This window comes from Drosophila innubila, assembly GCF_004354385.1.
Source record: "Drosophila innubila isolate TH190305 chromosome 2L unlocalized genomic scaffold, UK_Dinn_1.0 4_B_2L, whole genome shotgun sequence".
NCBI lineage: Eukaryota > Metazoa > Arthropoda > Insecta > Diptera > Drosophilidae > Drosophila > Drosophila innubila.
The window spans coordinates 16,738,228-16,764,862 of NW_022995372.1; the positions used below are offsets into that span (position 1 = coordinate 16,738,228).

The 26,635-nt window shown below is 32.6% G+C and overlaps 1 long non-coding RNA gene across 1 annotated transcript; it reads right to left on the minus strand.

Moving 5' to 3' along the window:
* On the minus strand, positions 1-25,727 carry LOC117781072. The gene is made up of 2 exons (XR_004617143.1): positions 25,471-25,727; positions 1-185 (listed from the first exon to the last, which is right to left on the minus strand). It is a non-coding gene; the product is annotated as an uncharacterized LOC117781072 (long non-coding RNA).
* Positions 25,728-26,635: the final 908 nt, after the last annotated feature.

Below are 26,635 nucleotides of genomic sequence, written 5' to 3' on the forward strand. Positions count from 1 at the left end.
TGATTTTAGTGACTTGGCAATAAATTTCCACTCAAGTTGCTTTATCAATGCGACACGCAACGGTATTTTGGCATAACTTTCGCATGACTGACGAATCGTACCCTATAAAACGCACATCTATTTATCTATAACAAAATCTTTACTTACACTGCAAAGTCGTTAATCTGTTTGTTTTCATGACTCACCTGCAAAGAGATAAACAGAAAGAAAATGTATGAGAAAATGTGAAGAAAGGAAGTAGGAGGAGAGAATTAATTGACATTGTTGCTAAAAATAAAAATGTATATGCATAAGCAAATTTGTGACTCTAACGAGGAAGTTTCTACGCGGACTCCAACTTTAAGTCGGGTAATTCCAAATAAAAAAAAACTTTGCGTTTATGCAAATGTTTTATATAGGGAATGTTTTTTTCCATCTTGTTTTTGCTGTCTGGTTTCGTTTTTTCGTTTATAGTGAAAGGAAGTTTCGACTGATTTGTTATGTAAAAGAAGTGAAAAACAAAAAAAAAACGTTGCATATTTAAGTAGAAGTAGCAAATATTGTGACGCAAAAAGAAAAAGGGCATAAATTATTGGAAATGGTAACAGAGAACCTAAGACAATTTTCAATTGAACTATTGAAAATGTTAGGAAAAAATCTAAGAGATAATTTGATTAATAAAAAAATTAGTCAGAATTAACAACATTTTTTAATTACATATTGGAAACATCCAAATAAAAATATCAAAAACAAAAAAAAACCGTAGAATATTTACTATGAAATTGTCCTGGATGTAAATACTTGTTAGGGTAACTCTAATTGCAGGGTATCTCTTAATCGGGCACACTCCTATTACTTTTATTGGTAATACACAATTAGGCATGAATTCAAGTTACAACTGACAGTTTAAAGTCTAAATAGTGTGTCAAGCAGGAAGCAGCACAAAGAGCTCCCCAATAAAGATAACACTTAATTAATTAGACTAATTAGACTATTTAAGCAAAGCAACAATAACAAAAACAACACGTGTGCTGACTCAGTCGCAATGAACAGAAAAGAAAACAAATAAAACTAGTGCCAAAAACTTCAGATGAAAAGAAAAGCGAAAAACAACAAAGAATAAAAATAAAAAAGCAGCTGAGGGAATTGATAGAAGGGACACTTTGTGGTGACACAAATTATTCAGAACGCTTTGCGGTTAACCAAAATGAAATGTAATTCAAGTGAATTCAAGGCGGTTTATTTTAATGTACATGTGTACTATACATTTTATAAGCTATTTTTTCAATCTAAACATTTAATTTATTTATATTATACGCTTAAAGCAAACATGACAAAAACTTAATAAAAATTAAATGAACTGAACTCAACTGATAAGCGATTATACAATACGTGAGGGCCGAAAGACTCGAATTTGTACTGCAATCTTTGACGACTTATCAACATGTGCAAACAAACAGAAGTCATACAACCGCACAATTTTATAACTGTATACACATACATATACACACATACATACTATAAGAAAGCTAGCCAGAGTTTACCAAGAAACCAAAAAAAAAAAAAAAAGAGTCGAATTGTTGCCTTGGACTTTGTCCTTACACGTTCAGACGTCTCCGACTCCGAAACGACCCAAATTTGACTTGAATTTTAATTTTTACTTTATTTTTAGCACTTATGTATGTGTGATAATTAACTGAAAATTGGCAATGTTGCAGCCAAAACTGTAATGTTGAGTGCTCCAATAGAACCATTTTCGATCACGTGATTTACATGCACGTGAGATAAGTTGATAAAACGAAATTAAATAAAATTTGCAGCACTGTATAAATTCAAAAAAGTTTCACTTAGCACAGTTGCAATTGAAAAGTGAAAATTGACATGGTTGCAGACATCATTAAAATAACACTAAAGTAAAAATGCCAACATACTGAAATTAAAATTAAAAAGTTTAAATAAAACTTTAGAATATGACTAACGAAGTGAAAACTGGCAGCGTTGCAAATGTTCTAAAAACGATACTGATGTGAAAACTGGCAACTTTGCATTTTCAGCTATAATGTGAAGTACAATTTTGATTGTTGCAGATAAGCATAAAACAATACAGAAATGAAAATTGACAATGCTTCTAGATGAAAATCTTTGAGTATTGGCAGTGGTTTAAGTTAAAAAGCAGCTGAACTGCCCCTACGCACACCCAATTATTTGGGGGCGATTGAGGACCTTGGGACCCGCACCCTTGCCCGAATTGTCGCTTGTGTTGCTGCTCTATTTTAAATTTTATCGATCAAACTGCGTGTACATTCCACATTCAAAATCACATCTACAAACAAATCAACTTCACAGTCGAAATGGAAAGCAATAAGCTCATCACAATTTACGCTCTCTGCACTTTTGCTCAGTCTCTCTCTCTCTCTCGCTTTCTATCTTTTGCCCTCTCTCTCACTCTCTTTCTTTCGCATTAGTCCGGTAGAAAGTCTGTGTTTTCCAAGATTTTATAATTTGTATGTTGTCGTTTTTATAGCTATCTATATATGAATGTATAAACAAGTAAGAATGCTGATTTAGACAGTGGACGACTACGAGATACTCAGTTTTCAAATTTTGAGATACTCTTAAGGTATTCACATTTTAATCTAGTTTCAAATTTATTTATTTGAAATTTTGAGTAGATTTATAAAAGTCCGTATCTTCAAGTCTGTGAAATACATTTGAGATACTAATAGAAATATATTAAAATCGACTGTCATGTTAATACAGCTCAAGAACATATATAGAAATATATTTTAAGAGCTGCAATTATCTCCAAGCTTATCATACCCTTAAATTATATCAACCAAATTCAGAACATAGCAGCATATTTATGTTATAATTTACTTTAAGTATAATTCAATTCGGGTTTTGTCCCCGTTTGCTCTGTATTTCTTTTGCATTTTTGATGAAAATATTTAATTTGCTTTCACACCCCTTCACCGTCTGCTTCTGCTTTATCTCCTTCTTCGCTGTGGCCTTGTTTTGAGTTCATTTTTTTTACTCTCACTTAAAATATGTATTTTTTGCATTATACTGCCAACAAACGTAAAAAGCAAACAAAAGTAATTTCGGTATAATATGTCAATGGGAAGTTTTTTTTTAATACCTTAAAAGGTGTTCACATATTAAACTTAAATGTTAATATGTATAATCAGAAGGAATGTAAAAAATATGTTTCAATTGCGTTATTAAAATTAGCTACGTATAATTAATTTTATATACTCTTCTATCACATTAAAGAGGGTATTTACAAGTCAAATATTTTGTTGTTAATATGCATTTCTGAGCAGTTGTGACGTCACAGCTATTAAAAGCTGAGTAGATAGCAATATCTTGATAGGGGAAATACCTGTGCGATGTAGCCACTTGCAACAATATATTTGTTTTACTCTATGTAATTATGTTTATAATTAGTTTTTTGTTTTCTATTATTAGTTTCATTAACAAATAACTTTAACGCGACCCGTTGCAATTTTTCGATCGATGTTAACTCTGTTCCAGATCGCGTGTCTTCGTTGTTATGTTAATTAACAGCACTAAGCTTTTGTCTTATGTTAAGTAACTGTGAGAGACTTATCCGGCATGTTAATGAACAGCACTGAGCTTGAATGTCATGTTATTAACATAACAGCAGTCCTAATCTTTCTGTTATGTTATTTAACAGCGCTGTTGACTCTGTCAAAACAACCGTAAATATTCTTAGCTTTGTAATTAAAATAATACAAGTGTGAATGCAAAAAACCATGACTGACATATTTGTTTGGTATATTGGCCATTTGTTTGCATCAATTTCACAAATCAAAAAACCGACACAAATGTAAAATCAAATCAAACAACAACAGCGAACTAAAGAAGAAGAATGAAAGAAAATGTAGGCCAAAGACAAACAAAAGCGGCTACCCAAATTGCATTAGCCAAAATCACAGCTTAAAACTTTTGAAGCATGGAGAGAAGTAAAATAAAAAACAATAAAAGAGAAGAAGAAGCAGCAGTTGAAAAAAAGTGGGGAAAGAAAGCAAAATGTGCTGAAAGCCAGAAAAACAAGAAATATGTGCAACGACGACGATGACGACAACAACAAACAAGAAAAAAAAAAAATAAAATGAAAAGCAACAACAAAACAACCTTGACAACAATTAACACACATACACAAAGGCAAACGCGCATACACACACACAAGCACTTTGAGAAGAGCGAGCGTGTAAAACGCAACGAAAGTCGCGCCTCCGAGGTAATCAATCAATGTAAGCGGTTTTAAACGCACCCCAAAAGTGCGAGACAGAGAAGTAGGTGCAGAGAGTGTGGAGAAGGAGATGCAAACAGTGAGTGTAATTGGTATTGATAAATTAAGCAAAGTGTGTCGAGCAAAAACAGCTTGTTTAATGAACCGCAACAGAATGCGAACAAGAAACAACGAAACAAGGCAAAATGCAAATAAATAGCAGTAAAATATAAACAAACAAAATAATACTAAGCGTATTTTGCGGAAAATTACTGGGAAAGAAATTGTAGTTGTCTTTCAATTATTATAATAAATTGCGTGTATAACTATAAGCATTTTGAAGACTGAAACGTAATCCACTTTTTAAAGTTGGTCTTATTTTAGTTACTATATTAAACCTTTAAACGACGCGAATACTTTGATTTAATTGTTTTTATTGCATTGACATAGCTTTTTAATAAAAACTGATCTAAGCATTGTTTTTTTGCATTTTATTTTATTATTATGAGAATTTTTTTATTATGGGAATTATAAAAGCTCCAGCCAACCTTTTTGTTCAATACATTATATTCATATTGAATTCTTCATGTTTTTTCATATTATTTTTAATTGAAAATCTTATAAAAAATTTATAATTCTTTTCGTAATTAATTATTTTCTTTATTTATTATACTACCTACACAATTAAAATAATAATAGTATGTAGATTAGCATTTTAAATAGAAGTATTTCAGTTACTTTAAACATTTCATTTGTTTGTTGCAGTTTAAACGACTTTTAATAAATTCAACAGTTTTTTTTTTGCAGTTTCTTTGTCTGTTTCTCCTATTCTCCTACTCTCTGTATAGACCATACCCACATTGTTGTAGCCCCCACTTTGTGTGGCATGCCACAACATCCTCAACTTGACTCGCTCGTTTGGCGCTACTTTTGCGGCACAAATCCTTGCATAAGTACGAGTATACATCCATTTTTCTCTCTTTTCCTCACTTTCCCCATTTCCCTGCTGTACTTTCTTTTGTGCATTTTCTAATGTGGCTCCACACACGCTTTTAAGTTGAGCGCCTAAAACGCTTCAACTACACACACATTTACACACAGAACACGACACATCCCTTTTTACTTTGAAATGCAACATTGAACTGTCAACTGCTGTGCCACAACCCACATTTCCTACTTACCCCTGTTCCCCTACTCCCCCCTCTATCCCTTCTCTAACTCTGCCTTTTACATCCTCATTGCATTTGGCATGCAATTTCCAAATGCAACATCTGAACTAAGCAAAAGCCTACAGACAGGCAGAGTCTGCCTCAATTGGGGGAAATGCGACTCATTCTCCATCTCCAGCTTCTTCTTCTCGGACTCCTCTGCCTCAACTTCTCTCGAGTCGAGTTGAGTTGAGTCTTCGCATCTTTCCAAGTTCCAAGGCTTGCATATTGTTTGCTGGCGTCTCTTTTTACACTCTTTACCCAAACATTAAACGAGTATAATCACTTTTTGGTAATGCATGAAACATTTAAGGAAAAACATATACGAGCAATAATATAACATTAATAATTATATTAAGTATATATATTCAACAACAACTGATCGTCAACATGAAAATATCACACTGTCGATTTTATTGGGGAAATTAGATAAATTCATTAATTAATCAATTTCTCTGTTTATTTTGGATTTAATTAAATTTTATAGTTGTTTCGTTTATGTTGCACGTTGGAAATAATTTAAGCAATAGATTAAAATAGGAAACAAAACAAAAGCACACTAAATTGCAAAGATTCTGATTTTTTTTAATCTTCGATTTATTAATTTATTTTATTTTTATTCATGGCTTTTCTTCTTCTTTTATGCTTTTATTATTTTTCCTATGTATGTGATTTAAATGTTTACAATGTAAACTTTACATAGTTGTAAAATTGTATTTATTTGTTTTAAGCTTTATTGTTACATATTTTAATACTTTTTGTCTATTTCTTGAACAGTTTTTTTTAAATTGTTTTTCTTTTTTTTAATATTTAATTTATTCTTTTATATTTTATTTGACATGTCTTTATCGTTTTTTCTCTCTCTTTTTTCTTATTTTTAATTATGAGTATCTCAGTGTCGAGCCCGCTCAACTCTAGCTTTCTTACTTGTTTCATCCTTTGGGGGGAAAAGGGCGATTCGACGCTTAGTTTGGAGCAAGTTTAATGGCGACTATAACCCAGAAATTGCATGAATACTCAAGTGCTTCCATCCTCGTATCTCCCACCCTCTCTTCTCCCGCTCTGCTCCCTCTCTGCTGCTTCTCTCTCAGCTCGCTCCCGTTCCCAAAGTCCAGTTGCCTTTCCCGACTTGGCCTCGTACATAAATCATCATTGCTTTTCAGCTTGCGTCCTTCTTGACTCTAAAGTTGTCCTCGCCAGCATACATACTACATATACATCATAGATATAAGTACACACATATATATATATATATATATATATATATATTATACGTAGTCTTTACTCTTCGTCCTTCATCCTTCATTTCTCCTGATGCTTTTGACTTTCATTGCAATGCCTTTTGTTTTTTTTTTTCCCCTCAAACGGCAGTTTCTTTTCGGCATGCTACAGCTCCCTGTCTCCCTCTATTCTCTGCCTGCCAATCTGTTGCCCTCCTTCTTTCCACCCACTTGGCGAGTCCTTAGAAGTTTTGTTTATGTGCTGGTCGCTTGGCTGCTGATATTTTATAGCCTCATTGGCGGCAGTTTCGCATCGGTTTGGGCCCTTTAATTGAGCGTGTACTTCAAGCCATGAGCCATGAAGAATGTGGCAAGAGATAAGACACATTTCCCACCCCCAAATCAGGGATTACTTCCTGCTTTGTATCTCAAAGAAGGGCCAACTTGTAAACAATCTATTAATCGATAACATGTTATTTACACAAATATATTATATAAAAGGAATAGCTCCAATCGATAATTATCACATGAATACACACAAACCAATGTGAACTTATTCTTTAACTTCTAATAGTCAATGATGGTTATCGATTACTAACATCGACACTAAGCAAATTATTATTATTCATTGAATTATCATAAGCATTAATGTTGATTAAAAATCAAACGAAAAAATTGATTACTTCTAAATCGTTAATAAATTATTTTAAAATTATTTATTCAATTATAATTGAATAAAAATTTGTAAGATTTGGACTGTGATGCTCGATTATTGATATCGATAAGACTATAAGTTGATGATGAAAATATTGGTTATAACCTAGTACGACTGTACAACTTTTTATCTTTTCAGTATTTAATTAAAAATTTGTATTTTTAATTAAATTGTTAATTTAAGCCCCATTTTTATATTATTTTAAAAATTAAATTATTAAATTATTAGTAAAATTATCATTAGCAAAGTAATTTCAACATTGTGTTTACCATAAATTACGATTAATATTTAACAGTTGGTGCGATCTATCTATTACCATTCAATATAATAATCGTTTAGTTTTTCTGTAATTCCTATAATACTTTGTTGATCTGTTTCAACTCACGTTAATCTACTCATTTACACACTTTCATTGAGCTTGAGTTCACGTGTCGTATACTTAATACGTGTCCAGTCACTGAGCTGCTTTGGATAAGAACTTGATTACCAGCATTATCACAATCATAATCGGTAACCATAATCAGTAGCATATTTCCCACTCACAACTCGTCGTTTTCTTTTCAACTTTTTGCATTGAACAAAAAGAGAGGCGGAAAATTGATGGGGGGAAAGGAAGGGGGATGTGATGATTCTTAAGATTCATCGCGGTGTATATGGCATTCAAAAAGTTAACCAAGTTATTAATAATCTGGCGCACGTTTCATCTGCCTGATAGTTCAACTTCTAAAGCTGATTAATTTCTTGACAAGAGAGTGGGAAAAGAAGAATCAGAGATTGAGAGAGGAATTACTGATAAGCACACAGTTTCAAAATTTTGACCTGATAAGGCTTATCGTCTTTTGTATTATCTTACATCACTGTGGAAATATTTTTGTTTTGTTGCCTAAGATATTTTCAACATTTTAGCACGTTTTACACTGTATTTTTTTTTGTAGGCCCGACTGTTTGTTTTCTCATGTACTTCACTTTTTTCTTTTCTTAACTCTGGTTTATCACATGTGCATTATTTTTTTTATCAATGTGTCTCTCGACTTGTTTGGTATTGGTTTTTTTTTTTTTTTTTTTTGTTTTTTTTGCTTTTTTATTGTGTTGATTACAAGTAATCGACAAGTTATAAGCATACATCGATTATTACCAGCACTAATCACATCACAGCTCTATCACATTTCTCATCAATTCAATTGACAGCATGCGTCTCTTTTTTCTCCCTTCCGCCCTGTCTATGATAGCCAATTTGCCACAGAACTTATCATATTATCATCAACAACATTCTACTTCACCTGTCGCCACACACACACACTCGCTTATACTCTCACACACACATCAACAACCGCAACCAAAAAGTCGAACACATTTTCATTTCTTTTCAACGCACGCTTCACAAAAACTAGAAGAGCGATAAAGAAAGTGAGTATGTTGTGGGAGAGCTAAAGAGGAAGTAACAAAGTTAGAGCCACTCACAACTGATGACGGCATCAATAGAGAGGGCAAGCAAGACGTCAAAATAACATGCAACTAATTAACTGACGCCTTAATTACATTACCTTAAAAACCCATAAATAAGACCCGTTTTGATATGTACATAAATAATAAGTCATTTAGTTTCGATATCGATAACCATTGGAGTCATGCTATCGGATATGAACTTTAAAAAACATTTGTCAAATTGTTAGAACATTTCAAGAGAAAGGGAAAAATCAGCAACAAGCTGAACAGCGCCAGTGCTGCCAACTTTTAATAAAAAATGAAGACGTTTTTGACTGGAAGAACAGCCGAATTGATCTATCCATCTAGAAACTATGTAGGGTCCTGGATACTGTACGAAAATAAAGTTTGTTTGTATATTTGGATCAGACGACTATATCATATAGCTGTCATCGGAACGATCGGTCGAAATTAAAGTATTGGGATGAAAATTAAGTATTGGGATGAAAAACTTTTTTGGTTTTTTTATATATTTTAAGCAAATTGATAGAATATGCTCATATGTTGGTCCGGACGGTTGATCCGGACGACATCAGAGAGCCTGGTCACGGGGTATCCTACTGTGATCCGGGGAAAGTCATTTGGCATTTCCAAAAAATTGTTACCATTGACGCTTCTTTCAATATAATGATAAAAGTCTGGCCAAAATCAATGGTGGTATTTATTTATTTATTTATTTATGCACGACTAAAAGCAGTCGGCAAACAAAAAATTACCAAGTATAAAAATTAAGTTAAAGATTAAAAATACAAATATAATTAAAAATAAATTATGAACTGTAACGAGAAAAAAAATTATAGTTAGATCTGGGGTAAGCAAAAATTATAAATGATCCAACATTTGTTGCTAGGATTGGGGAAAACCCAGAAAAACCCAATCAGTATTGGCAATATCCAAAAAAAAAAATGTTAATGAAGCTGCCATTTTTCATACTTTTTATGTAATCCTTGGCAGCATTAAAAAAAGCGGAAAAGCCAAATACATTTCTAAAAAAAAAAGCCAGAATTCCCGCTTCCCGAAATTCACAAATTTTTCCCGCTGTTGGTCTTCAAAAACAGCCACATTTGACGGGGAAAAAGCTAAATTGGCAGCACAGCTTACGCAGTGAAGGCGACGCGACGCGACGTCAGGCGTTAGCGTCAGCGTCAGGGCTTGGCATCAATTGCGTTTGCAGCCAGTGGGTAATATGACGTTTATGGCATTTTTATGTTGCCCATTGCCATTAAAACTAATGTGCATGATGCAAAAACATGTGAAAACGTTTAAAACTAAATAAAAACCAATAGAAATTTTGTAAAAAGCAATTTTTGTACATTTGTACATATGTATGTACGTAAATTTATTTCAACATATACATATGTACATACATACATAAATATGCACCATAATGCGTAGTGCATATGCAAGTGCAAGCGAGATAGTAAATAAACGACTTAAAAGCTCGGCGACGACGGGACGAGACGCGAAGTCGACGTCAACGCTTCGAAATGCCTTTTGCTCTGTGGGTGGTTGGTTGGATTCTGTTTTTGTTGTTGCTTTTGTGTTTGCACTTTTCTTCGGTTTTGTTTTGATTTTTTTGCTTTTGCTTTTGTTTTGACTGCTTCTGTGCGTTGACATTCATGGCGCACATGCATTGACACGTTTTTCACATTCTCGTTAGTTATTGTTGTTGTTGAAGTTTGTGCTGTTGTTGCTGTTATAGTTAGTTGTTGTTGTTGTTGTTGTGTAGTTTGCGCCGTCAGTGACTGAAAGTTTTTGCATACAAAATGAAGTGTTAATCAGCATGTTGCCGTGTGTGGTGAATGAGGGGGGGTAAGCTATAAGATAGCGGATTTTTTTAGACTTTCAAGTTACCATAACTTTGTCAGAGCTTTAACGATTTTCTTGCGATATATCTTTGTCGTTATGGTGCTAAGGATAAACCTTGTTTATTTATTTCCTAGCAAATAAGAATTCAAAGTTTAAAAAAATGTGAATAAAATTAATTAATGATGAATTAAAATGACAAAGAAAGCCGTAAATATACTTTTTATAGACGAAATATACTGGAACAGGATAATCTTTAGTTTAAAATTATATGTAATTATGAAAAGGTTTACTAAACAAAGATTCCAATTATGAGTAAAATTAATTTTAATTTTTTTCTGATTAAGAAATAAAAAATTAATTTTTAATTTTGATGTATTTAAAAAATCCTTGAAGTGTAATTTTATATTTTTGATCTGTTTATTCAATTGTTTATTATTATGAGTAACTGATACATTTTCGGTAGATAACATATAAATAAACTAGATTTCTCGATTACATTTAGCATCGATAAATGTCGAATATTAATATTTAATACACACAAAGTAAAATAACTGCGTTTCTATTCGTTCTTCTTATATTGTCTTACACTTGTTGTTGTAATTTAACTCCATAGTAACCGTTATAAATGTAATACAGCTTCAGATCAAGGCTGCAAGCCTCCAAAATTTTGTTAAAGGTTCGGTTCGGCGGTTCGAACCATAGAGCAAGACATCGGATCGGTTCGCGACTTGGTTTATATACCCCCTGAGCCCAAGGTGTGGGTTCGAGCCTTGGTTCACTTTTATACAGAAAAAAATATTTTTATTGTAATACATTTTTCTTTACAATTTGAACTAATTAAATTTTTTTTTAAATCAAATTTTGATGATAAATTAAATTTATTTGAAGATTTAAATATGACTTATTTTAATCCGAAGTCTCAAATAATTGCGTAATATTAAAAAATTATAAATTTTATGTAATTATTTTTTTTTCGAACCGAACCTTTTATTTTGAAAGCGGCTTGGTTTAAGTTCGGGTTCGCAAAGTAAATAATTTCAAGTGTTCGGTTCATGATCCGGTTCAGGCTGCTCAAACACCCGAACCGAACCGGTTCTACGAGGTTCGGTTCTGAACCGGTTTGCTGCTTTGCTTCAGACAAACACAAACACATACACACACACACACACACACACACACACATGACCTTGCTACAGTGTGAGTGTGTGTGTCTGTCTATTTTTCTCTGCAAATTCAATGCTAATTTTTATTCAATGACAAAGAGAATTCCACAAACTCCAGCCCTTGATGAAATAAGTACATATATGGTGGTCTCGTCGGCAAAATTATTCCCTTAGCTACAGCAACGGCAGCAGCGACAGCGACAGCGACGTCAGCTGGGACGCCCACTAAAAGCACATACATATGTACATACATACATACATACCGTCGCTCACAGCTTATTTGACCCACTTCTCTTACAAATTGTAAATTAATATATCATTTGATAGAAATCAGATTTCAATTTAATTAAAGCGCAGATTTTTAAATAAATATTTAAACTTAATCAAACTGTTTTATTTTTTTTTTTACATTTACTGCATTCAAAATTAAGCAATAAAAACAAAACATATCTTAAAATATAGTGGGACATATAAGCTGAGAGTCACTGTAAGTAATAAGTAAATTTGTCATTATAATAGCACATGTTGTTGCTGTATGCGTAGTTGTTGTTACTCTGCTTACTCTGCTTCTTCTTCTTTGACTAGTTGTTATTGCTGTTATCGTTGGTGCCGGCGATTGTTTTATAAATAAACGGCAACAAGCTGCTTGCAGCTCACGCGGTATCAAAAATAGACAACGCAAAGAGAGCGTAAACAGAACGCAGGCAGAGAGAGAGAGAGAGAGAGAGAGAGAGATTGAGAGCGGAATTAGGAGAAAGCACGTTTGAAGTAGAAAGAAAAAAAGAGCAGGCAAACAGATAAAACCTCTTCCAAGTCAAGCATTTTAATATCTATTTTTAAAATTGTCAATACTTTTATTTACTCTACTTTATTTATTTATTTTTTTATTAAAAAAAGCTTAGAGCTAAAATTGTTGTTAACACTATTATTAGGCAAAACTGTTACAATTAGTTATTTGGCTCAAACGCATCAGGTTTTTGTATTACCCCCTCTATCCCCACACATACCCTTCATAAGAGGGCATGGTAGTTACTCACACACACTCATTAATTAAACCACTTAAATTTATTTTTGTTATTGTTGATGATTTCTTTAAATACAATTTTGTGGCCACAATTTATGGCCTTATAATTGCCGTCGCATTTGTGCAATTTGCTATTTTTAACCCACTTTGCTTGCGGTTTTTTCAGCTTCATCTGCTTCTTTTTCGCCTTCTTCTTCTTCATCATCTCTTGTTTTGTTGCTTTGCAAAACAGTTGTTTTGCTTTTTGTTTCGTTTCGTTTGTTATTGTTGTTGTGGTTGCGTCCGTCATGCATTGCATTTCGCATTCATTCGCATATTTTAATACCCTATTACAACCCACTGTAATATGATTTTTATCATGAAAGGTGTAACGCGTTAAAGAAAACGGTTTGAAATAAATTTTCAAGATGCATTGAAAAAAAAAAACTGGTTTGTATACATGTATCTTAAAAAATATATTTGATTATTAAAAATAACTTATTAAAGAAGTGGAAATTTCTTTAAGTGACAATTATTTGGTTTAATTATTCTATTACTTATTAACTAATCAAATTGTTACTTAATATATATAAAATATAGAGTGAAGCATATGTAGTTATATTAAATAAGACTATTAAATTTCACTAACTATCAACTTTCATGTTAACAAAATTTATTTAATGTTGACTAAAATCAGTCGACAAGTCTACTATACGAAAAAAATAAAAACTTCCGAGAGCATTTAAAGACTGCTATTCAGTTTTGTTGCTTTTATTATTTTTTGTTGCCGTGGGTCTTGACTTGTTTCGCCTTGCCGCCTGATTTATTTCTTTTGGCAATCAAAAGCGTTAAGCATGCTGCTAATTAGACATAATGGGATATATCTTTTCCTTGAATTGACAGAGGAAATCACGATACTTTTATGCAGAAATGCAAGCAGAGAATTCGAAAATTCTAGAAATGCTGTGTCATACCCATTTAACTTTGACAAAAAATTAGTTAAAAGATATGCTTTTTTTTGGTTTTTTTAAATATATTTTAAAATAGAAAATAGCTGAAGCTTGCTACTAAAATGTACTCATATGATATTGGAAATAATTTCAGTACGTCAATTTGAAATTTTCTATGAAATGTTTAGAACTAGTTAAATAATATTGAATTTATTTAAAATATTTTCAAGGACATTCTCAGCGCTTCAGTACTTGGAGGGAATTTCTCAGAAAAGTAATACCAAATACATAAATATTAATATCATAAATTATAAAGTGAATTACTCTTTTTATGAAATCTTTATCGTGGTAAATTTTATTTATTATTATTCATAAAGATAAAATTTTTATTAATATTATTTTTAAATTTAAACTTATAAATATCATTATTAAAATATAATTTAAAAAATAACTTATGTATGTACATAGAATTTTGCTAGTCAATATATGCTCTGAACTTTAAAGATATTTAATAATTTTCGAAAGCTAATGCTTCAGTTATGTATATTTTTGTCAATAACTTAAGTTATGTATATTAGAATTAATTTGTTTTACGCTATGTAGTCATGTTATATTGGCCATGATTTTAAATAAATATACACACGCAAAATCAGTACAATTTCAATTGACTCTTTTGAAGTGCATTTTAGGTTTACTGCGATAAGTTAATCAGCTGATAAGGAATTTATTTAATTATTTAATATAATAATATGAATAATTGTAAGAAATGAAAATCAACAACATGCTAAGTAAATGTCAAAATTACAATATTTTAATAACAATTATGTAAGTATGTGTTTTTATATCTATGTACTTACATACTTCGAATTGTACATATTTTGAAATGGGGAGATTTACCGCTAGCAAGTATTGTTACCTTGCACCCCCCCCTCATCACTTTTTTGTTGCTGGCAGCACAGCAATCAATAGACAATAGCAACAATAGCTAAAACGACCAAAACGTAACAGAAATTTTCAACTAAAAGCCACTCAACTAATAAAATAAACAAAAACAAGGCAAATGCGTGACACACTGTGAGAGTGTATGTATGTGTGTATGTGTGTGGGGAAAAGTAGGGAAGGGATTCAACGCTTGCACGTTGCGGCATTTTGTTGTTGCTGCAGCCTATGGAGAGAGACAGAACTTACAATGTAATCCACAGGCAAATACATACATGCATACAAAAACTCTCTCACACTCACAATCACACACACACACACAGCAGGAAGCGCGCAATGAGCAGCGTCGTCTACGTCAACGTCGACGTCGACATCGCCATCAGACGACAGTTTATCGATCGTTTGGCATAAAAGCAACACAATAAAAGAGAGCAAGAGCGAGAGCGTGAGGTGCTCAACTTAACTCACACACACATACAGTAAATATTTCATGTGCAAGCATTGTACAAATATTTCAGTTTTGATATTTTTTTATTTTTATTTGTGGTTCTTATTATTGCTGCTCAGTAAAATGTCGTATTAACACCCAATTGTGGGAGAAGAAACGTAATGAGAGTGCGAGCGGAAGCAGAAGAGAGCAGAGTACCAAAGAGAGCCTTTAAATTGCATACTCATTCAAAATGTTTCTCTTCTCAATGGCATTCTTGTTGTTGTTGCTATTACTAGTACCGGCAAATTTGTGAACGATGTGGAAAATGCTTGAAAAACTACGACAAAAAGCAAACTGACAAAACACCACAATAGAGAAAGACGAAATCCAGTTGTTTTTAGTTTATTAGATTAACTTACTTTAAACGCTTGACAAAATAAAGATATTAAAGTCCGTGTCATAAAAATTACAAATAGCATAGGTAATTTTTAACATATTTTTCAATATTCATTATTTAAAATCAGAGAAATAATTATTTATTATTAATTTTCTTTTTATGTTATGAATGGGAGGCAACTTGGCACTTGCCACTTAAGGATCAAATTCACTAATATCGCTCAAACACAAATTTCGCAAGAGTTTTACTCCCTGTTTAGAATTGATTGAAATTGCGAAATTAATGCAAATGAATTTCAAATCATATTACCAATGTGCAATTTACACAAACTAAAAAAACTGTATTATTGGAATTAATCAATAAACGAATAAAATAAATTATTAGTAAAAAAACAAACATAAGCCAACAACATAAATTATTAACCTGACTGCAAACACTCGGTATTACCTACATTTCCAATTATGAAAAAAATTTATATTCGAAATATAATGGAAATGGGAAAAAGGGTAAAAAAAAAATGTACAAAAAATAAAAGCATTGACAAAAGTTCCTCCGTTAACCGTTGAGTGACATGAGGTAGAGAAAGAGGGAGGGTAGATTGCAAAGAAAGTTAGGTAAAGCTGAAAACAAGGGTTGACAAAATTCATAAAAATAAATAAAAGTGTTTCATGAGTACTCATGAATACGTATGTTTTATAAGCCATTTCAATATCAATTTATTGCCTACATATTTTCTACTTCCAAATAACGATAACAAGGACAATCGATCAAATCGATGACTAGTTTGGGGAATTTTTATATAGCATTTTGTCCATATTTTGAGGAAAAGGTTTCCTTTTTTTTTTAAGTGTACTAACTTTGTGGCATATAGGGAATGCTTTTTTCATTTTAGCTTACTTCGGTTTTAATATAGATTATCTTAAATTTAATTTTCGATAATAGACAAATGTTTAAACCAGTTTTAATGTATCGCCCCATTACTCAATTTCATTACTCAAAATTAGAGGTAAAAATTGTAGTGCGAATGAATAAAATAAATATTCGATAAGCCTTAAAAGTTCCTTAAAAATGTGGCAATCGAGATTACATACTTGACGTTTCTCAAGTGAATATAAAAAAGAGATAGTTAAGGAGAGAGAAAGGAAGAGAAAGAGATACCAATGGACCACACAACTTCCTCAACGCGTTGCTTCAGCAATCAAACACAAACATTCATTAAAAAGTCCTTCAGTAAAGCTTCAGGTTACAATATTTCAACCACGACAAATTTATCCCTACACCGGAAGTTCTTGAGTGGACCGAAAGAAGCGACAGAGAGGGAGATAGCAAGAGGGGGAAAGAGCGATTCTCCCTCAAGGCGAGTCCAGTTCAGCGCATTAAGCACAACAACAAAAAATAAACAAACAAGCGAGCAACAGCGACCCCAAAGGCTTCTCCGAGGTCCTGTCTCCCACCCCCTTTCCACCTCTCTCTCTCACTCATTGTCGGCCCCCGTTCGCTGTCAATATTAATAACGGAAAGAAAGACAGAGAAAGAGCAAGAGAGGAGGAAAAACGTCAACTGAAAATAAATGGCAAATAAGTTTTTGTTTTTATTTGTAGTTCACAAGCCACGAAGGACACTAACTTGGCCCAATCCTCCTCATTGCCGTCACCTCTCCTTTACCCACTCAATCCACAGTTTAGTTCGCAGCGCCGCTTTCCCTGTCAGCGGAAAAGTGCAACTTATTTACTGTTTCCTTGTCGTCTTCAAGAGGGGAATAGATGAAAGAGAGATCCAAGAATCCAAGTACAGCGAAAGCAACAATGGGAAAGTCTTAGTTAAGGTTATATTCATATTGATAGCCTTGAATTCCCCCGCTCCCTTTCTTTCCTTCCTGACTAGCCCTCCATTGGCATAAACTTAACTTCGCTTTCGCTTTGAAGATTCGTAATTTGTATATATTCTCTATCAAATCTCCCCTATTTCTACATCGTATTCGTATTAAGAAATTTAGATTTTCCGTTAGATATTTTAAATTTGTACACTAATTCATATGCGATCCTAAATATTCCTAGATTTTAATTTATTTAACACAATACTTTTATAGACAAATATTATAACTTATAAATAAGTCTCCATGCTCACATTAATGTGTAAAGTTAAATATTTGTATTTCTTCCACGTTCTTAATATTTTGAATATATTTTATTTTATGCAGTACTTTTGAATAGTTTAGGCTCATTCTAAATACAATATTAATTTTTAGCCTCCATGGTACTTTTAACATACTTACTAAATAATGTTTTATTTACTAAAAAAGAATTCTTTGCTTATTTAAATTATCTTGATAAATACTTTGTGCTAGCATGATTTGGAATAAACTTGCAATTATTATTAGAATTAATACTATCATATAAAAAGTATATTTTTAATTTTTAGTCTCATTGCATTTAGCTAATAATGTTATTGAAATCAACTTTGTTATACTAATATAGGACTGGCAGTATACCCTTCTCAAGTGAAAGCAGGGTATCAAAACCAAATGTCAAACAGCAGCTAAATGCTTGGCAGCCATTTCAGTTGCAGTTGCAGTTGCAGTTACAGTTACAGTCTTAGTCTTAGTCTCAGTTTCAGTTGTTGTGGGCTTCAAGTGGCAAACACTTGTGCGTCGCGACTTGCAAGTGCCTCACACACACATATAGACACTTGAGTAGAGTGTGGGGACATTACCAAGGCGACAACAACAACAAGCAACAGTGTTAGACAAAAGCGTTGCCCTGGGTCCTTCAGTTAACTAAACTGCAGTGGACTGATGGGCGTGGCAAGCAGCGCATGCAACAGTTAATCATTTATATATACTTATATGTAATGTGAATGTGTGGTAAGGTGTAACAGAAAGGAGTAAGCAGTGGGCAGAGAGAGGGAGAGAGACAGCTGGGCCATTTAAAAGCAGGTCGACATCGAGGAGTGTTCCAGTTTAAATGCAATACACACAAACAATCACACACACATCAAGGCGCCAGGGTTGACACTGTTTAATAAAAAAAAACTACAAGTATAATATGTATAAAAATTGTTAAAGATTTAAAGCGAATCAAGAGTCTGTTCGAGAAAAAAATCTTACTAAAACTTAATACTTTTAATAGAATTAATCATTTATTCTCCAAAAATTCCTATTATACCAAAATGTTTAAGACATCCGATTTGAATAAAATTCGGTTTAGTTATGCAAGTTGATTTAGGTATGCAATAAGTGAAATTTTGTTTTAAATTTAATCGACATATTTATAAAAGCAACAAAGTTTTTTATACTATAAATTATAATTTGGATCGATAAACTCTCTTAAATGTTATATACAATCCGACTTGCAATCACAAGTATCTCAATTATCCAGTTTTATTCACAAATCTAGTACAATTACTGGTAAGACATGGAAGACTTTTCCAACAAAGTAACATAAAGCGACTTCGTCAAGGCATTACACATTTCGTGACAAAATTATAATACGCTCTCATTAATATGTATTTTCATTATACAATATGAATCACTGTAGTTATTCGCTATCATCAGTTAATAATAATATTCAACAAATGATTATATTCGTTAATTAAACGTCATTTACTTTAATACTTTTTGAGGGCACCAATGATTCATTTACAATTCAAACAATGTTCGTTTCTCTACCAAAAAAAACATTACAAATGGTTATAAAATCGGCATATTCACATGGTGGGTCAAGCACATAATATATAAATTTACACACACATATTTACACTGAAATTGGAAGAAGAGAAAAAGAAGATGTCTGTTCCACTTTACATAACACATTAAACTTAATTCATGATTCATGTGCAATTTCTAGTTCAAATAAACAAAACCCAAAAAATTCCTTTTTGGGGCAACATGGGTTGCCAAGCCCAGAAGACCAATAACTTATACCAACTTAGTAGTTTCCCCATTTTCCCCCACTTTTGGCTCACACTTAAACTATTGACCTACACACCTAATTGATATGCCGCACGTAGAGTCAACAATCAAAAGGTGGAGGGAGAAAGAGGAGAATCGGGGAAGACCTTGAGAGCTCTCTCATTTCCTTACTCTCCGTTCCTCTGTTCCAAAAAGAAATCTCTCTGGGGATTTACGTTTTTATGTCGAAATTATACATTTTATTATGTCATTTTAATGCTACACAAAAAGTCACCTCTTCTTGCCTGTTTTTGAGAGAGAAAGAAGAGAGAATGCAAACTAAACGGGCAGTTAGCTCCAATTTACCACCCTCCTACCTCATTTCCCCGCTCAGATCATAAATCAGCAACAGTTTGAAAGGATGTAAAACAGGACAAGGTAAAGCCAAGCTAAAAAGTCTGTGTAGAAACTAAGGTGGGCACAAGTTTTAAGACTCTGTCAGGATGCTAAGCATTCTCCGGGATACTCAAATCAGGCTACTCTCAGAATATTCTCAGTTTTTTACTTTCTGTATGTGTGTATAAATTTTTCAGACCTTATAAAATCGAGCAACAAAACATTTCAGTTAGATTTTTGTGCGAATAAAAGGATTTAAGACAAACCGACATGACAGATGTTCTACAGTCACTTGAGGGATGCAAGCGACAGAGAGAGAAAGAGAGAGCCACAAAAGAGAAAAAGAGAGAGCACTAAAAAGAAAGGCAGAGAGACTCAGTTTGCCTGCCAAAATTGTTTTATGCGTCCGTCCATCGATAAAGTAAATCACTTCCCTTAACATTTATATGTGTTTCTTTTTTTGCGCTCTGGGGTTTTTCCTCTTGCATTGGGACTCGCATTTAACTTGTTTGCCTTTTGTATACATATGTACATACATTCGACAGACAAACATGATATTCATACGTATGTGTAGATTTCCTTCCTTTTGGTTAATGATAGTAACAATTACTGGACATGTATCTGAAGAGGAGAGGTTTCATTAACTCCAGGAAAAAAGTAAATACTGAAACTGCTAATTAAACTCTTATTTCATGAAGCTGAGTTTTAATCAAAAGTTTTCAAGTGGATGGAAGCTTTCAACATATATTATTTATGATAAATTAAAATAAAGCTTATAATTCAATTTTTACTCGACATATGTTATTGCATTAATTTAATCTTCAAAAAATTATCAGATTGCTCGGATTTAGTAGCTAATCATCGGGTTTCCCTAACATCAAGATAGATGAAAGGTCATTAAAAATAAAATGTAGATAGTACAATTTTAGAACCTATGATACGAGTACACGTACTACCATTTATCATTACAGTCCGTTGGGCTTTTGCGACCTGCATAAAATGAAAATGAAAAGGCAGCTTGCAGCACTCGCACTCACTTAACTATTCATAACTGACACACACACTCACTCACACACACTCACTCACACACACTTACTCACACACACTTACTCACACACCGATAAATTTAAATAATTCAACGAAAGAAATTCGCTTTTTAGTCAATGCCACAAGCGAAGCAGGACAAAAACGAGGTGAGGAAGAGAAAAAGCCAAAAAACCAAAAACTTGCAGTCGCCTGTCTGCGTGTTTGCATAGATATGTGTGTGTGTGTGTCTGTGTCTGTGCGTGTGTGTGTGTGTGTGCAGCACATGACAAGGGCAATACGAAAGGATTGGAGAGAAAGGGAGAAATTGAGTGGCGGAATGGCGGACAGAGATTGCGGGCAACTCACGCGTTAGGCACACATTAATATTTCAATTTTAGAAAAATTAAAATTGTATCTGTATTCTCATTTTGTACGCTATGTTGTTACAGACGATTACAATAGTTCATGTTTCTACAACTTTAAGTATACATAGATACAATAAAATACAGTTATATTGATACATAATTCATAAGAAAAAAAATGTTCTTTTAAATATAGTTATATAGTTATATTTATCCTGGTTTACCGAAAAAGTAATTTGTAATTGAAATTATTATATTTATAATAATGCATCATTATGCGACATTATGAATTTTACGACAGATCGATGTATATTTCTTTCAAAACAATCGTAAAGTATTTTTAGACCCCGTACTTAAAAAAAGTACAGGGGTCTATTGGGTTTGTTTTACCGAATATGTGCGTAACAGGTAGAAGGAGGCGTGGCAGACCCTATAAAGTATATATATTCTTGATCAGCATCAATAGTCGAGTCGATATAGCAATGTCCGTCTGTCTGTCTGTCCGTCTGTCTGTCTGTCTGTATGAACACCTAGATCTCGGAGACTATAAGAGCTAGAGACACCAAACTTGGTATGTAGGTTCCTCTATACTGCAGGCAGATCAAGTTTGTTTCAAAAATCAGCCACGCCCCCTTAACCGCCTGCAAATCGACATTGAAAATTTCATATCCAAATTATAAGAGCATTTTGAAAGCCAGAAATTCCAGATTTTGCACAGATGAAGATATAATTGTCCTAAATTTTTGCTGAAAATTTCATTCTGATCGCACAGTAAATAGCGAAGATATTCAAATAATAAATTTTGCTGTTAAATTCGTTGATGGCGCGTTGGCAGTAATTAAAACTTGAATATCTTGATAAAACAAAAAATTTATATTAACATATTATATAACAAATTGGCGTCCATTCAGACGTGAGCTTCGGTGGCGCAGTGTACTGAGTCGCGGAGTCGGACAGTGCTCGTGGGTTCGAGTCCTGCCGTGGGCGAAAGATTTTTAATTTATTTATGTTCGAATTCAATTTCATTTTATATTAAAACAAACTCAGTGCTTATTTAAAATGTAATATTAACATGTAATGTTAAAATATAAATTATTTCTTTTACTTTTTAATTGAGCACTAAAACAAGCAATATGGCCATTTAGGAGGATAAAGACATAAGTGAGAGTGGCTCAACACTTTGAGCCTTTGTCTTTGAAAATTTTTGCAATTTTGTCGCGGGTTCGATTCGGCAGGAACAACTTTTTCCAGCTGAATTTAAGCTTTTTTTTTTAATTTTTATAATTTATTGAAATTGTTATTTATGAATGTTATACTGACATTTAATATTGAATACATGTTTAAAAATTTCATTTAAATAATTTTACATTGGTATTTATATAAACGTTAAGTTAAAATTCTATGTTAATTTCATGTTTATTATAAATTTACTGTGTAAATTTATGTTTTTAGTAAATTTGTCTTTTTTTGGTTTTCAATTATTTTACTATTTGATTTAACATTTAGCATGTTTAACATGCAGTTTTAATTTATTCTCTGTTAAGGTTTCACTTATGCTTAACATAGCCAAATATGCATAAACGCATGTTTATATATATGAATGCTTAGCTAGAAACTTCTTTTGTTTTGGCGCGTGCCAACATATGTATGTATGTGTGCACTTAACAGATCTTTGAATTGCACATATGGATGTCCTGCTCCTAATGATTAATGCATATGTATGTCTATTTGACTTTAAACTGACTCTTTTCAACTCTTTTGTGCGCTGTGTACAAGTGATTTTGAAATTTGATTTTGTTGTGCTACCAAGTGTTCCATTTTAAGATAATTGGTGTGACTAGTGTTATTAAATAGTGTTAAACATAAGACTCTAAGGCATATATACTATAAGTATATATGTTATAAGTATTTAATATATAAGAGTTTATGGTAATCTTAAATATTATTTAGTTTTTAGAAGTGACTGTTTTTGGATAGTAAGTACGGGGTCTCCGACAGTCGAGTATGCTCGACTGTAGCACCGGCCGACTAGTTTTCTTTAATTTTATACCAAATTTCATAATCTTGTTACTGCGAGCAATTTCATTTGTATGACTGGAAAAAACGCGGGCAAAACCGTCTAAGAACAGCTTGTTGATTATGAAAGAAAAACAAACAGAAGTTTATTTTTTTTTTTTCAAATGAAAATTTCTATTGAGACTGGTTAAGCTCGCCAAATTAGGTATGCAGGTTTATACGGTTGTTAACTGGGCCCAAGAAGCCAGGGGTTTGTATGAGGAAAAGGAGGGGACAGACAGTCAAATTGAGAAGTTGCGAGTTTTGCGGCCCTCAAGAAATGAATAAAAAAAAAAGTAGGGAGGGAAGGGGTAAGAAATCTGTTATGGTTAAACTTTAGCGCAGTGTAAAACTTTTCGACAAATTGCAGCGAAAAGTGCACACAATGCTTTCTGCGCGGTTTGTCGCTGTCGCTGAGATGTAGAAGGGAGAAAAAGAAGACGAAGTAGTTGAAAAATTAAGAAGAAGAAGGCGAAACAGTGCGTGGCGACGCCGGCAAAAAAAAATATACTATAAACTTGTAAGTACATAACAAAATAAAAATAAGAAAAAACTTTTTTAGATTTTTCTACTTTGGTCAAGGTGGGCACACTCTAAATTGCAGCAGGAAGGGAGAAATGCCAGTTAAGAAAACCACAAAACTTGGTAAAACTCTCGCCATCTCTACCTCGCACTCTACCTCTCTCTCTCTCTCTCTCTTTTTCTCTCTACGGCACTTGCTGTTATCTTCATACTCTAGTTGTTGCTTTTGCTCTGTTTATTGTAAGGCGCTAAAAGCAAGTTGGGAACATTTTTGCTGCTGCTAAACTTCTCCCCACACTCTTCGCTCTTCACTCTCTCTCTCTCTATCACTTTCTTCTCCAAGCCCCCACTGTATCTTAACCATTTTAAGTCGTAACGTGGGCGTACAATTTTCAATTATACATTTTAGTGGTCGCCGTCGCTCATTGACAATAAAGAAGAGCGAACAGAAAAAGAAAATAGAAGAAATGGAAAATATAAAGAAATATAAAAAGGGTTGCGCAGAAATGAGAAAAGTTTTTAGCACGAAAACCCAAAAGCAAATGGAAACTTGCGTTGCGAATTTCCGCGTCATTTTCTGTATGTCTCCATGTGTGTGTCTCTTATGTAGATGTGTGTGTGAGTGTGTGTATTTGAGTAATGGGGCATTTGGGATAAGCAGCTTGTCTTGTTTATATTAAATATCTTTACGAACTACAAACTGCTTGGGGAATATATACTGACTTATTTCGTTTTGAAAATGTACTTGAAACACTAAAAAGACCAATCTATTAAAGTTGACAAACACTTTGAACATACTCAACCATAATTCAGATTGATGCCCATAAAATATAGGTGTATAAATAGCCAATGCATGACATCAAAATAAACTCAGAATATCACATCTCAATTTTATATATATATGTACAAATGGGGATTTTTTTTTTAATATTGTTTTTATTCATAACGACCCCTGAGATCGCAAATACGAGTTGAGTCTCAAAAAATCAAGCTTGAAAAATAATTGAATGGGAAATTCTGTTTCTGAATAAATATCAAGCAAACACGAGAAACTTTGATTTCTGATCAAAATTAAAATAGTGCTGAAATAATAATTAAACTTCAACTTTATTAAATTAAAAAAACCATTAAGGAAATAGTTATTGGAAATTTGTATTATAAAAATACAAAAATTGTTATCTTTGTAATTTGTTCTATATTATATTCTATATATATTTCTATATATTAATATAACAAAAATCTAATATAAAAATTGATATACCCATAACAAAATATAGCAAATATACTAATATTAATTATTTGGACGCCCTTATAAGCCAATATCAAGGGTGTACAAATAATTTTTTAACCTTTAAATAAGAATTAAGATAACAATGTATTTATAAGTTTTAAATTAAACTAAATTCAAAATTAAAAAACTTTCTACTACAAAGTTATACGAAACTAATAACATGTTTGCCTTACTAAATTTGATAAAAATCAACCTTCCAAAATTGGAAAAATGTAGGCTTTAAAATCACAAACACAGTTGCTTTGAATTGTATTAAATTATTTAAGGATAAATTAAAGGGAAAATCTATTATTTAGAGAAATTCAATATGTGGTTTGTTCCTTCTTTTGGGTTTACCCCAAAATCGATATTAAAGTGAAATTGTGACTGTACTCACCGTGGTTTCGTTAGTTTTTTCATATGAATATCCATGTCCCGTTGCTGTTAACGTTGTATTTGTTGTTGTTGTTGTTGCTGCTGAGGCGATTTCTGGTATTTTCCCTACATGAGTACCTTAGCGGAAAATGTGGGGCTAATAATCCAATGTTAACAATGCAACAACAACTCCTGAGAAGATTGAGAGAGCTTCGCCGAATGGCGCCGTTGCTCTCTTTAGCTTTTGGCTGTCGTTGTTGTTGTTGTTGTTGTTGTTGTTGTAGTAGTTGTAGCTGTTGTTGTTGTAGTAGTTGTAGCTGTTGTTGTTGTTGTTGTAGTTTTTGCTGCTGTTGTTCTCCTGTTGCAGGGGTTTTAAAGTTGCCGATGACTTTTAAGCACCGCATGAGTTGCTGTTGTTCTTGATATTCTTGTTGGTGTTACTTTTGTTGTTGGCAGGTTGCTGGCTTTGTTGTTGTTCTTGTTGTTTTTCTTGTTTCTGTGGTTGTTTAGTTAACATTTAACAATTAAATATTAATAATTTGTATGAGTAATATTGCTCGATTTACTGTGTTGATTGAGGTTTTTGTTGTTTTTACATTTTTTTTTTATGTTGTTGTTGGGATTGGGAGTTTTATGTTTTAGCTGTTGTCGTTGTTGCTTAAGCACTTTGGGCGCATAGAAAAATTATGTGATTTCTTATAATTAATTTAGTTTTAGAATATGCACTTGTTTATATCTAAATTTTAATAATTTCTAAAGTAAATTTGCTAAAGTAATTGCGTTGATTTTGTTGTTGTTGTTGTTGTTGTTATAAGCAAGCTGATAATAATTAATTATTAGGTTTCGTTGTTATATGAAATATATATGTATATATGTATATGCATTTATATAAGAATTAATTAATATTTATTAATTTATTAGTTAAAAATTTGATTGCATCGTTAGAATTATTAACGCACTTTGCATTAACCAATTAGCTTCTTCTTCGTCTACGTGCTTTATATATGTATATATGTATTTGTAAGTTATGCATGTATTGATTTATGTATATATAACGGTATATTGTATATATAATAACTATTGGAAGGCGTACTTTTATAGGCTTTTACAAGTTTTCGGCTTATAAATGTTATGCGTTTGTTATTTTGTTATTAAAGCTAATGGCTACGATTTGTTTTTAAATTATT